At 40.6% G+C, this 14,034-nt stretch overlaps 1 protein-coding gene across 2 annotated transcripts in view; it reads left to right on the top strand.

Annotated features, from left to right (window-relative positions):
* Positions 1-14,034, top strand: part of PAK2 (p21 (RAC1) activated kinase 2) — a 76,748-nt gene that overhangs the window by 17,900 nt on the left and 44,814 nt on the right. Inside the window, exon 1 of one of the 2 annotated variants that reach the window (XM_084639341.1) lies at positions 4,397-4,414. The exons of the other annotated variant lie outside the window; for it this stretch is intronic. The gene's annotated coding sequence lies outside the window, so the exon portion shown is untranslated. Of the gene's footprint in view, positions 1-4,396; positions 4,415-14,034 lie in introns of those variants that run through there. 2 annotated transcript variants of the gene reach the window in all.

The raw sequence follows: 14,034 nt of genomic DNA, 5'->3' as shown, positions 1-14,034 counted from the left end.
GCGAGGGCAGTGCCCGGAGCCCTCTGCGCTCCCCACCCCCCTTCCGGGGCCACAGGGACGTGATGCCAGCCGCTTCCTGGAGCGGCGCGGGCCAGGGCAGGCAGGGAGCCTGCTGTAGCCCCGCGGTGCCATGTGGGTGGCAATCACGCAGGTTGGATCCAAAGCCCTGACAGGCCGGATCCAGCCCACGGGCCGTAGTTTGCCCATCCCTGCTCTAAACCTTTTGCACGCTGCTCAATTTCTCTTTCATACACTTTATCCAGCAATTTGCCTGCGACATCTGCTCTGTTGGGTGGACTGTATCCTGGTCTTAATGACTGAACCATGTTAATGAAGTGTGGGTTCTCAATCATACGGAAAGGAGAGTTTGTTTGTATAAAAAAAAAACGTGCAATTTTTTCATCAGTTACCTCTTTTTGTAATCTGCTGGTTCTTATTACAAACTTATCTATGGTTGTTTCTGGGTGATGGAGATTTTTTTTTTCTTTTTGTTACAGGTGATATACTGTGGCTATGTGACATACATAATGTGACTGAAACACTATCATTGGTAGATAACTCTGAAACTATAGGAAATGATGGTGATCTTGAAGGTGGATAGTCTTCAGAATCCTGTATGTTGAGGATAGATTCTCCTAAACAAAATAAGTCAATGCAGTTATTTAGTTATTATTACCATACTGCTCATTTAGTATTACTCATTGCATTCACTGACAGTACTATTTTAAAAGTGAAATTGTAAAAGGAAGATAGTACTATAGAGTAATAGCTATATTTTTTGCTCAAATATGAGAATTCAAGAATAGTCCAGAAAGAAGACAGGCAGTCCTTAAGAAAGAAGTATGAAATAAAAAAGTCGACCAATCTGAAGATCCTGTTCAGACATGTTCCTTTCAACATCTTCATCGCAGCTTCCTCCTGAGAAGGAACACTTCTCATGATGATGTTTCATTGGGGTAACCAGGCTTTGCATTTCTTTGTTGCATGTTTGCATTTTGCATGCATGTCTGTGTTACCCACAGGTAGAGGAACTTCATTAAAATATTCCCAAACTGGGTCTTTTACGGTCTGCTCCCATTATAGGTTTTCCCTTCTAACGAGAGAATGGTATGGTAGATCTCAAATCAATGCTACACTCAAAAAGACCTCAAGACTTGTGGCATATGCTGCTCAAACAGTTTCACTTTTGTTTCTATTGCCTGTCCCTCCGTTCTCACATTTATCTCCAGACTTCGTCTCCTTGTCCAGATCCATTCCTCCCCCAACAATCTTCTATTCACTGAACTTTTTGAAGCTTTGCACTTTTAGAGAGAGGTAAGGGATTGGCTCTGTGTACGCAAATTTGCAGAGGGACAATAGGGTTGAGGTTTGTTATTTCTCACCTCTATGTATTTATTTATTTATTTATAACATTTTTGCTGTTAAGCATGTTATCTCTGGAGACACAAATCTATGGTTTGGGAACTACAAAACTAAGCACCTCTGATGGTATCTTCTAGACTGAGCACCGAGTCCCATTGGGTAGATAGAAAGATTAACCTAAATAATCTATACAGAAGCCGCTGGAACCCCATAAGATAGGGTCCCTAATCCATGAACTATTGGAACTCCTTTACAAAGCTTTTCAAAACATATATTTATATTACATGTATATATTGTTTCATACTATAGAATTAGAATTTATAATCCCTATTCCATGGTGAGATATCTTTGATCTATAATGTATCTTAATTAAAACTGTCTTTAGATTGGTTTTTTCCTCAAACATTTTATCAAAAAAATCCGATTTAAATTAAAAAAAGGATTTTTATTTATTTATTTATTTAAAATCACCTATTTTTATCCACCCTACTTTTGTCCCATTACAATTTAGAAGTGATTTATTGTCTCCTATCCCACCTGGGTAAACATTTGTAAGGGAATTATGGGGAACATCTCTTATTTAGAGAAGTAACTGTTGGCAGCCATGTTTTGCCTCTTCAGTGCTCCCAACCTCTGCAAGGAACATGAAATGAGATTAGGTTTTGTAATTTACAGAAGTCAGTTTGCTTGTCTTCTGGAATTTTGCTCAAGATTGGAGATGAATGTAGTTTTAGCTGTCCATCTCTATTAGAAAACATTTTTAATTAGCAGGAGTGAACAAATTTCTTAGGCCATCAAAATATCACTCTTCCCTAACCATTAGAGACCTGTGAAATTCTTGGAAGGGAAAACGTGGATTATTTTCCTTATCCTTCCCCCGTCCTTTTTTCTTTTTATGCTATATAGGATGAGCAATAGTGCTTTATACATGGAGCCAGCAGCAAAGAGAAACTTTGACTGAGGTCAGTTTTCTGCATCAAGTGATTTACAAAGATAACAATCCTAATTTCCCTTTGCAGCAGGCTCCATGTGTAAAGTGCTTTGTTTTGGCTGTTGCTAGCTGGTTTTCTGTTGCTCAGGGTGTGCCTTGTGTGCCATGCTTATCAATTTGGGAAGTATGGTACATGGCTTACAATGCATAGTGGACAAACCTTCTATAAGTACTATGGAGAAATATTAGTTCTACGTATCTGCTAAAGCTGGTATTTTATGGGCTTTATCAGTGCTGTACTGTTTAAAACAGATCAATCTCTTTTGTTCCAGCAGATAGGAATAAGTAACTCTGTTGTGTTGGGGGGTGGGTGGGTGTGTGTGTGAGAATGGAACTCATTGGAGGAAAGTCCATTTATAGAGGTGAATTTTTTTGTTCAGTATGTGATAAAACATGATCATTCTCTTCTTGTAGCATGTTTAGGGCCCTTCCAAATTCATGGCCATGAAAAACGCATCATGGACCGTGAAATCTGGTCTCCCACCATGAAATCTGGTTTTTTGTGTGCTTTTACCCTACCCTATACAGATTTCATGGGGGAGACCAGCGTTTCTCAAACTGGGGGTCCCAACCCAAAAGGGGACTGCAGGATGGTTGCAAGGTTATTTTAGTGGGGATTGCAGTATTGCCACCATTCCTTCTGTGCTGCCTTCAGAGCTGGGTGACCAGAGGGTGGTGGTTGCTGGCCAGGCGCCCAGCTCTGAAGGCAGCGCCCCAACAAGAGCAGTGCAGAAGTAAGGGTGGCAATACCATACCATGTCACCCTTACTTCTGCACTGCTCCTGTTGGGGCGCTGCCTTCAGAGCTGGGTGGCCGGAACGTGGCGGCGGCTGACTGAAGGCCCAGCGCCGAAGGCAGCAGCACAGAAGTAAGGGTGGCAATACCATACTCTGCCATCCAGAGCCCAAAGCTTCAGATCCAGGCAGGGGTCGTGTAACATGAGCCCTGATGCCCAAGTCTGAAGCCCTGGGGCTTCGGCCCCAGGTGGTGGGGCTCAGGCTTTGGCCCCAGGGTCTCAGCAAGTATAAATCAGCCCTGGCGACCCCATTAAAATTGGATCGTGACCCACTTTAGGGTCCTGACCCCCAGTTTGAGAATTGCTGGTATCGATCTTTGAGATACACAAATCAGTGCTGTTTAAGAAATAATTATTAAATATTGCAGCAAAATAAGTAGTCTAATGAAAATTGAATTTTTTGATATAACTTTGTAAGACATTGAAAGGCATGCCTGTGCCCTTGTTCTTTAGGTTTAATGTTTTTTCTGAAGCTGCTAATCTTGGATGTAGAGTAGGGCTTGAAACATTTGTTATCCAGATGCTTGTTAGCCAAATGTAGATATGAATGAAGTCAGGGGGCTTCAACCTTGAGTTCTTGGGGAAACATTTTGGTGAGAACACACGCCTTCCTTCAGTCCTGAATTGCTGTGAATGGAGAGAATGTCGGAATTTCTATCAGGGGTATTGCTCCTGGACCTTGCTAGGATGTTCTAGCTGTGACATTTGCCTCTGAAATTTGAGACTTAACCTCCATCCAGCAACTAGAAGAGAGAAAAGAGTTTTTGTATCTTTGCCCTGCCTCCCCACAAAGAACCCTTCCCTGGGTTTGCTAGAGGTTGGGAAGCAGTACTTTGCTACCCTCTTTCCTGCCTCTGTATTTTTTCATCCTTCTTTCCTGAGTAGCTCTAGCACCTGTCTTTGCAGTGGCTTGTACATTTCCCAGGCATGAATAGCATCCTGAAATTCAAGGGATTTGTGAGTTTCATGACTGCACATAGGGTTTTTGATTAGGAGTGAAACTGACAAGAGATTTTTGGCAATGCTGAGCACTACCACAGGCAGTGGAACCATCTATAGACCCAGAAAGACATCCCTGTGTTGGATTGCACTCATTTCACATTTGGAAGATTATATTGGCAATTATGAGGACCAGAAACTATTTTCAATAAAAGCTTATATTTTGTATCACTTGGTAATTTAGGTCTCCTGTACACATGCTGGAAAGTTTCCTGCTGACAAGTGGCTAGGCGGATTCTTCCAGGGCTGAACTGGGACATCATGTTGTGAGTAGCTCTCAGATAGGGCTATAGCACCACAAAGCTGAGTCATGCCATTTGGATGTCAGGGACATAAACTGAGTACTGGTTTTCCCTATGGAGATTACTCTTGATTTGTTATAAATTTACCGTGTATGCCCCCCATGTACTGCCTCTGTCTATGGTTCAGTTTAGAAAACTGATGTGCGACGGTGTCCCACTAATGTGTTTAAAATTACCAACACCAACATTCTCATGCTATTAGATCCACAGGTCCTGTGTTCAGTCTCCCGCAGATGGTGCCCATACATTGTGGTGGTACACAGTGGTGGCTTGTAGGGTGGATGGGTCACTTGTATGTGAAAACATGAGCTTCTACAGCTTGGACTAAAAGACCTGATCCACTAGCTCAAGTCTAGTAGCAAACTCATAAGCAAGTTACATATTCTAGCCACTGGTGGGGAGGGGAAACGACGGGGACAGAGCCATGCTATTAGCAACTGTTACACACTTAAAGTGGCTGGAGATGCTGGTCCCAAGCTTCAGAGGTCTGTCTCAACTCCCCACATGGAGTACCACTGTGTAACTGTGCTCCAGGGACCACTAGATCTAAAAGCATGAGTCTCTATTGCCTGAGTGAAAGGAACTGGTCCATTAGCTCAGAGGTAGTAATACTCATAAACCTGCATCCATGGTCTATCCCCTAGAATAGCTACAAAGACCTGAATTTAGGGCACGTGGGGATAAATGGCTTTTTTTGGGGACAGGTTTGTTCTGTCTCTTCTCTCTCCAATCTTGTAACTCTTTCTACCATTGATTCTAATGTGCAACAGTTGTGATGTCAATACCAGTAGCATTATAAGTAATGGAAGCCAAAAGCTTGCTTCACAGTAGAGATTGAACTACTAGATGAGGTGAATTGAAAAATACTTTCTTTTGCTTAATCATTTTTACAGTGCAAATATTTGTAATAAAAACTAATATAAAGTGAGTACTATACATGTATTCTGTATTGTAATAGAAATCAATATATTTGAAAAAATAGAAAAACATCGAAAATATTTTATAAATTTCAATTGGTATTCTATTGTTTCACAGTGCGATTAATAACAATTAATTTTTTTAATTGCGTTTTTTTGAGTTAATCACGTGAGTTAACCGATTCATCAGTAGCCCTAATAAAGACACGTTGTCAGGGATGACAAGCACAGACTAGTGGTCCAAATTGCTGTGATATCACAAACAATTAGTAGTAATTTGAGTTTTCTCTACCTTTAAACTTCCAAAAAAAAAAAATTCACATTTCCCTTTGGCTTGGAAGAATTCAGCTTGTGCAAATAAGGGCTTGAAAGTGTGTTGCTCCCAGCTACTGAAGTATGAGCACGTGCAAACAACCCAGATCTCTTCATTTGTTGGGATCACCGATATGCTGGTGATGTAAACACACTGCATACCTTCCTCCTCCTCCCCTCCTGTACTGGTTCTTGGGAGCCTGTAGAGAATTTAAATTGATGGACATTTCCTTTTCTTTGGTTCTCTACAGGCTCATATGGGCAGAGTTAATGGAGGAGGAGCACAACAATATGTATTTGCACCATGCACACATCTACAGTCCTAATAAATAAAGCAACCTGGCTTGTTTTTGTTTTATCTTACCCAATTTTCGTGCCCGTCTATCTTGGGTGTTAATTACTCATAAAACAAATGTGATTAATGAGTTGGCATTTGGAAGATATAGAACAAAGATATAGAGCAGATATAGATATATTCATGCTTCGTTCACTTATAATTCACTCACATTCATTAACACGCATCAACTATAAAACTGTCTTTGTGCCAAATGTGTATTTTATTTAGCAGTGTCATAAATATAAAGGGAAGGGTAACCACCTTTCTGTCTACATTGCTATTAAAATCCCTCCTGGCCAGAGGCAAAGTCCTTTTACCTGTAAAGGGTTAAGAAGCTCAGGTAACCTGGCTGGCACCTGACCCAAAATGACCAATGAGGGGACAAGATACTTGCAAATTTGGAGGGGGGGGAAAGACTTTTGTCTATCCGTGTGATACTTTTGCCGGGAACAGATCAAGGATGCAAGCCCTCCAGCTCCTGTAAAGTTAGTAAGTAATCTAGCTAGAAAATGCATTAGGTTTTTCTTTGTTTTGGCTTGTGAAATTCGCTGTGCTGGAGGAAATGTGTATTCCTGTTTTTGTGTCTTTGTAAATTAAGGTTTTGCTTAGAGGGATTCTCTATGTTTTGAATTTGACTGCCTCAAAGATTGTCTTCCATTCTGATCTTACAGAGTTGTTTGCTTATCTTTTTTTGTTCTTCTAATAAAGTTCTGTTTTTTAAGAATCTGATTGGGGTTTTTGGGTCCTAAAAATCCAAGGCTGGTCTGAGCTTATCTTTTTTATTCTCAAGCCTCCCCAGGAAAGTGGGTGTAAGAGCTTGGGGGGGGATATTTTGGGGAAATAGAAACTCTAAGTGGTCCTTTCCCTGATGGTTTGTTAAATCACCTTGGTGGTGGCAGTGTTTTACCTAATCCAAGGGCAAAGACTTTGTGCCTTGGGGAAGTTTTAACCTAAGCTGGTAGAAATAAGCTTAGGGGGTCTTTCATGCGGGTCCCCACATCTGTACCCTAGAGTTCAGAGTGGGGAAGGAACCCTGACAAGCAGAAATTTATAATTAGTTGTTGGTATTTGGTTTAGTTTGGTCATGGAAGAAAACAGAAGGTTTATGGTTGGGTATTGAGGCTTTTGCATATGCCATCTTTAATAGTGAAAAGCAAGATAGTCACAGAGCATATCTTTTCTAATGAAAGATCTGTCAGTGATTGAGAGTAGCATAGTAGGAAATGATTTTTCTCCAGATTTGAGTCTGTAGCCTTTTGGGTTTTTTGAAGAAGCTGTTCACACCATTATTTGGCTTTTTGTTGTAGCTGGATGTGTAGATTTTATGAAAGTGAGGGCCACTGTGGCAACCTACTAGGAGCTTTAAGAGCAGTTTATCTTTGCTTGTTAGTCATTACACAAAAATCATGCCTTGCTGTGTCAGCAATAAGGGTGAAGATTACTGAACAGCAGTGCTATTTGCAATACGTAGGTTGTGGGCCATCTCAATATGAAAGAGAGTGGCTTATGTCAGCCGTGGGTCACTTAGTAGAACTCTGCATATCACTTGAAGTGCCCTTGACCTAAGATGACAGCTTTTTAGCATAATGTAAGATTTGCATCTTTACACAAAAATGGCCTAAGGGGGAAATATTTTATTTCTGGGTGTTTCTTGTCTATGGCTTTGGAGTACGTTCTACCTTATTTAGAAGGAGGTACCAAAACCTTTGCAACACTTTTAAAACGCCCCATTATGAGAATATATTTCTTCTGTAGTTAAGTCTACTGTAGAGCATATGACTAGTCAGTTTTGGAGAGACCAATCCTTTCTCCATGATTCATGTTGAAGCTACCTTTCTGATTTGCTTTTATGCGGTATTCTGATGCTACCTTATTTTTTCTTGCCATGTCCAGTTGATAACTAAATTCCAGCTGTTTATTTGCCCTAGGTTTGCTCCTCTACTTTTGAGTGTGCTAGCAAAAAAGATAGGGAGGAGTGGGAGCCTGAAAAAGGATAGAATGAAAAGAATTTGCCTGGATTGCTATTGTGTACACCATTTGGCTTGCAAAGTTATTATTTTGCAAGGTAGTACTCTGAACTTCTCCTGTATCCCTTGTAGATTAAGATTTGTCAAAGCGCCTAGCCTGGGGACAGACATGTGAGGGAGAGACTGCCTCTGTTTTTAAACATTTCCAGGCATGAAGTGGTGTGTGTGCTTTGGGAATGTGGCAGGAACCGCTCAAGTGAGTTCTCTGCTTCATCAGTGAGGAGGCTTCTCCTGTGAGTAAATTTAATAAGTTATTTCCCTTGTATGAGTTGTGAAGTTGTTAGACTTCCTCTGAGCTTTTATCCGAACACTGTTTCGTAAACTTTTGAATCTAGTCTTTCTGGCCCTCTAACAACTTTTAGTCAAACCAAATAAATCGATGAAGTGTTAAAGTTCTTCACTTGGTTGGAGGGGATTAGAGTAGGGTTTGTTCCATTTCCCCCAGTGAATATCCGTGTTTTTTAAACTTCCATCTTTTATCTCCTATAGCTATGTAGTCTGGCATTGGGCATGTACATTAGTTTATCTGAGACTATCTAAATCTGGTAAGACTTGTGACAATGAACCCTATTAAGATTGCTGTCTGCCTTACAAGGTCAGAGGTATTTGACTTCAGTATATTAGTATATAGAAGCTAAATAAGTGTATTATTATGACTAAGTGGAGTTGTCATAAATATAAAGGGAAGGGTAACCACCTTTCTGTATATAGTGCTATAAAATCCCTCCTGGCCAGAGGCAACATCCTGTTGCCTGTAAAGGGTTAAGAAGCTCAGCTAACCTGGCTGGCACCTGACCCAAAGGACCAATAAGGGAACAAGATACTTTCAGATCTTCGGGCAGGGGAGGCTTTTGTTTGTGCTCTTTGTTTACATCGTTTCAGAGTAGCAGCCATGTTAGTCTGTATTCGTAAAAAGAAAAGGAGTACTTGTGGCAGCTTAGAGACTAACCAATTTATTTGAGCATAAGTTTTCGTGAGCTAGATGCATTCATCCGATGAAGTGAGCTGTAGCTCACAAAAATTTATGCTCAAATAAATTGGTTAGACTCTAAGGTGCCACAAGTACTCCTTTTCTTTTTGTTTACATGGTTGTTCTCTCTTGGGACTGAGAGAGGCCAGACAGAAATCCATCTTCTCCAACTCATCCAAGTCTCCAATATTGCAACCAGTATAGGTAAACCAGGCAAGGCGGATTAGTTTATCTTTTGTTTTATATGCATTTTCCCTGTGTTAAGAGGGAGGTTTATTCCTGTTTTCTGTAACTTTAAGGTTTTGCCAAGAGGGGGATCCTCTGTGTTTTGAATCTGAATACCCTGTAAGGTATTTTCCATCCTGATTTTACAGAGATTATTTTTACCTTTCTTTTTTTTAAATAAGAATCAAAATTAAAATTAAAAAATTAAAAATTAAAAAAGAATTCTTCTTTTAAGAACCTGACTGATTTTTCCATTGTTCCAAGATCCAGGGGTTTGGGTCTTTGATGATTTTGTAACCAGTTGGTGAGGATTTTATTCTCAAGCCTCCCCAGGAAAGGGGGTGTGTAGACCTTAGGGGGATATTTTGAGGGGAAGACGTCTCCAAGTGGATCTCTTTCCCTGTTCTTTGTTTTAAATGCTTGGTAGTGGCAGCATGCTGTTCAAGGACAAGGCAAAGTTTGTACCTTGGGGAAGTTTTTAACCTAAGCTGGTAAGAATAAGCTTAGGGGGTCTTTCATGCGGGTCCCCCCATCTGTACCCTAGAGTTCAGAGTGGGGAAGGAACCCTGACAGGAGTGGATTACCATTTTGACTCCTACCGACTGTTGTCAAGATTATTCTCGTTTTTGCTTTTCACAGGCTCCATTTTGGCAGTTTGGCAAGTTCAACGGCAGATTTCCCAAGTCTGGATACATGCAATTCTATGTGTGCAACTAGTATGTTTTTTAATAAATTTTCTGATGAGTTAAAAGGTAGAAATAGCTTGAAAATACTTGAATTTGGACTCTTAGTATAGTTTTTGGACCCCTACAGATCAAGCTGAAGGAATCTTATGAAACCAACCTGTTCAGCTTTTAATAGTTCCTTTTTGTGTGTTGCTTTTGGTATGAAGCAATCTGAATTTATTGGTTCATCTGAAACCAGATTAGAATTTCTCTAGAGTGAGTAAGTCATTTAAAATTGATTAGCTACTGTACTAACATGCTTGCTAGTGATGGGGCAGGAAGTGAGCTGTGGCTAGGTGTAACAGGCTGAAATAAAAACTTGTCCGAAAACTGCTTTGAGCTAATCCCAGAGAGGAAGTGAGCTATGATCGGTACTAAGTGAACTATTCAAGGGAAACTTATTGCTCAGTGGAAGCCTTTAAAAAATATATGTGCATATACATACTCTGCACTTTGCTTTGTACTGAAAAACTGTTTGGTCTACGAAGATCTTTCATAAAACCAGTGGCCCCAAAATGAAGATTGGAAGCATTTATCACACAGCATCTATACCTGCTTATCGAAGGTCTGCCACCAACTTTACCTTTTTTCCTTTCCCTTCCAGAATAAACAAACAAAAAAAATCAGACCTTATCCCATTCAGGAAACTTTTTTTTTGAGAAGATTGTTTCTCAAAAAGCAATAAACAAAGGGGTATGAAGGAATTGTCAATCAGAATCACTGAAGACGTGGATTGGAGCACTGAGAATAATTATCTCACCAGAACTTGAACAAGTGTTGCTATAACATGAACTGCATTCTGATTCTCACTCGGTGTTAAATCAGTTTACTACACACCAGTCCTTATAAGACATTTCCTCCAGTCCTTCTTTCTAATCATTTAGACTAGGGGTCTCAAACTCAATTTACCTTAGGACCAGTGCCAGTCCTCAAATCCTCCCAGCAGGCCAATAATATCACTGAAGATGGTGTTCAGAAAAGAAAACATTTATATTGTAATTTTTATTTTGAATTTCTTATAAATAATAAAACTGTCATACAACTTTATACAATTCTTCACCTGCCAGAGAGTTTTTAGTGTTTGCCAGACACCTGGCAATGCTTCAGTTCTGTCAGTTTGTTGATGTTTGGTCTCAGTGACTGAGCAGTTGAAACCTTCAGGATTGCAGCAAGGTGTGCATCAGATAGTTGTGTTCGGTATTTTGAATTGTTTGTTTTCATTGTGGGGAAAAAGTGATGCTGCCTCCATGGCTGACTTTGCCAGGTGACTACTGATGGTATCTCTGTCCCTCTCCCCCAGCCAATGAGAGCTGTGGAGGGCAGCACCTGCAGTAGACATTGCCAGCAGTGTATCTGCATGCGTGTCTCCTCTGTGGGCCGCAGTGGGGAGGTTCTCAGGCTGCAGATCACCTGCGGGCCTGGACTTTGAGACCCCTGATTTAGACATTCGTTTAATAGAACTGTTGAAACACTATAAAAATAAAAACCCTCCTTGGGTTTTTAACAATTTTTGGCTTATAATGTGAAAGCTTTAATATTTCAATACTTATTCTCTGAAATTATTATATGTATATAGCTTCTTCCCCTCTCTACCTCTGCCCAAATCCTTGGATGCTATACAACAGGATAAAACACAAAGTGCAGTATATTTAAAACATAAATCCTGCTGAAGTACAAGCACTCCAAAACAAGTGTCATATTTCCAGTTTAATAAAGGAGAGAAATGGATTTCAGGGGAATGAGATAAATATAGGGATACTAAGTTATTCTGAAAATAGCTTTAAAAACTGCCTTTTCAAAGTGGAGAGGAACCAAATGAGGTTTCTAGTGTGGAGGGAGTTCTGTATCCCAGGAACCACCTCAGTAACAAACATGATGACCCACCCACTTGCAAAGGTGGAAACCATAAAAGGATGGCATGTGAGCTCAGAAACCAATGCAAACCAAAGCCAGTCTCAAAAGAATTCAGGGCCAACACAATTAAGGGCTATGCCTAACAAGTTTCCCAGGAAACCACCCACTTTACACTCATGAAAAAGAGGACTATATCAAGGTGAGTGTGTTCAGACAAGCTTGCTATACCAGTACACTATTTGATATAATCTTTGATATCAGTAGTACACTCCTGAGAATGCTGCAGAATTCTTCTCAGGCTTTTCATCTTTATTACTTTTATATTCGACACATCTTCTATTTGTCTCTTGAGTGAACTGGGTTACGCAACAGGTTCTCAAACCCTCTTCCTCACACAGAGAAAAAAAGTCTAGTACAATAATTGACTATAACAAGGGTCGGCAACCTTCGGCACGCGGCCCATCAGGGTAATCTGCTGGAGGGCTGCAAGACATTTTGTTTATGTTGACCGTCCGCAGGCATGGCCCCCTGCAGCTCCCAGTGGCCGCAGTTCGCTGTTCCTGGTCAATGGGAGCCACAGAAAGCAGCAGCCAGCACATCCCTGCAGCCTGCGCCGTTTTCCACAGTCATCTCTTCACCAGACCTAACAGGCCCACTTGTCTGAGATTTCAGGAAGTTAGGAAAAAAGTCTAATTAATATGAATCTCATGTGCCTTACTGAAGTATCTTCAAGCCATCTGGGTAAAAGTCGCACAGAAATGTGAATTAGGCTCCTGTTTTGCCAGTATTCAAGAACTACTCGTAAGTGTCAGAATTGTAATTGTTTCATGCTTCTTGCAATCATATCCATAAAGCTATGATTCAGCAAGCCAGCTGTGGTGATGCAAGAACAGCTATGCCAAGTGAGACACCTTTTCCCTTCTGTAGTGGCAAGAGGTGTGGGTGAAGAAGAGCTAGCGGCAGACTGCAGATCTTGCATGCACTCAACAGTTTTTGCTCCAGCCTTTGTACAGAGTGCCAGCCTCTCTGCAGTGGTTTCGAAAGCACTTCCTGCCTCTGTGCAAACTGTTTCCCTGCAGGCTGAATAGGGAAGGAGAGTTCACACCCCACCCCCTTCAATGTAAACCTGATTTTCAGCATGAATGTTAACCATTAATAAAAATAAAAATCACTTTTACATGTATCATAAAATGAGCTGTGTTGTGAGTGGAAATATTTTTTTAAAAATCACAAACTCAAAATTGTTTCCATTTTGCAGGGTTTGAAATGGACCCATATTTGTTTAAACATTTTTTGTGACTTTAAAAGGTTTTGATAAAAATTGATTTAATAAAAATTAAACATTTCTTGTGAAAAAAGTCATGTTCATAAAACTTGAGCTATAATCGCAAGTGGCTAAACCTGGGTGGCTAATTTAACACTAATGCACTGTTCACTCTGCCATTCTGTTCTGCTTTTGTCACATTGGTCTGCAGCTCTGCTCTTCCTGCTGCTCCCCACCATGTTGCTTGGGATCATTTTCCTCCTGAAATGCTGCACATCCCTCATTCGGACAAAGTCTTGGGTGTTTTCAAGTACTCTGGAAAAAAACAAAACTAACAGCTTATCAGCTGGGCTTCAGAAGAGGAGATCTAAGGAATTTGCACAGCTGCTGTTCTGTCATTTTTAAAGTGCCTTTTTTCTTATCGAATGGATGGTCTTGAGGATTTCCCAGTGCTCTATTCCCCTAACCCTGATTGCTTTAGTCCCCATCTCTCCCCGTCCCTGCCAAAAAAAAAAAAAAAAAAAGAAACAAGTAGTTCTAGGCTAAATATTTTAGTACAGTTACTTCTGGGGGCATTCTGCGCTAAAAATTTTAAAATTCTGCGCACAATATTTTTAGAATCTGCAAATGTTATTTTTCAAAATAACATTACATAATCATGCCAGTTTTAGTTATTTTGGTAACTTATTTCAAAATACTTGTTAGCAAATATACGTGTGTGTGTGTGTGTGTATGTATGTATGTATGTATGTATATGTAATAATACAGACAGAGACACAAATTTCCAAGGGAGTAGAGAGTTCAAGAAACCTCTATGAGACCCAGTTACTATTTCTCTGTCCGTCCCCCCACCCTTCAGCCAATACACCCGAACCCTCTCCTCCCCACAGTCCAACTGCAGGCCCCCTGCAACAGCCCAGCTGTGGGGGCCCCTCTTGCCCAGACACCCATTC

Source organism: Lepidochelys olivacea, assembly GCF_965140295.1.
Source record: "Lepidochelys olivacea isolate rLepOli2 genome assembly, chromosome: 9".
NCBI classification, from domain to species: Eukaryota; Metazoa; Chordata; order Testudines; family Cheloniidae; genus Lepidochelys; species Lepidochelys olivacea.
Note: the sequence above shows the minus strand (reverse complement) of the source record. Positions and strands in the feature narration are given on the sequence as shown.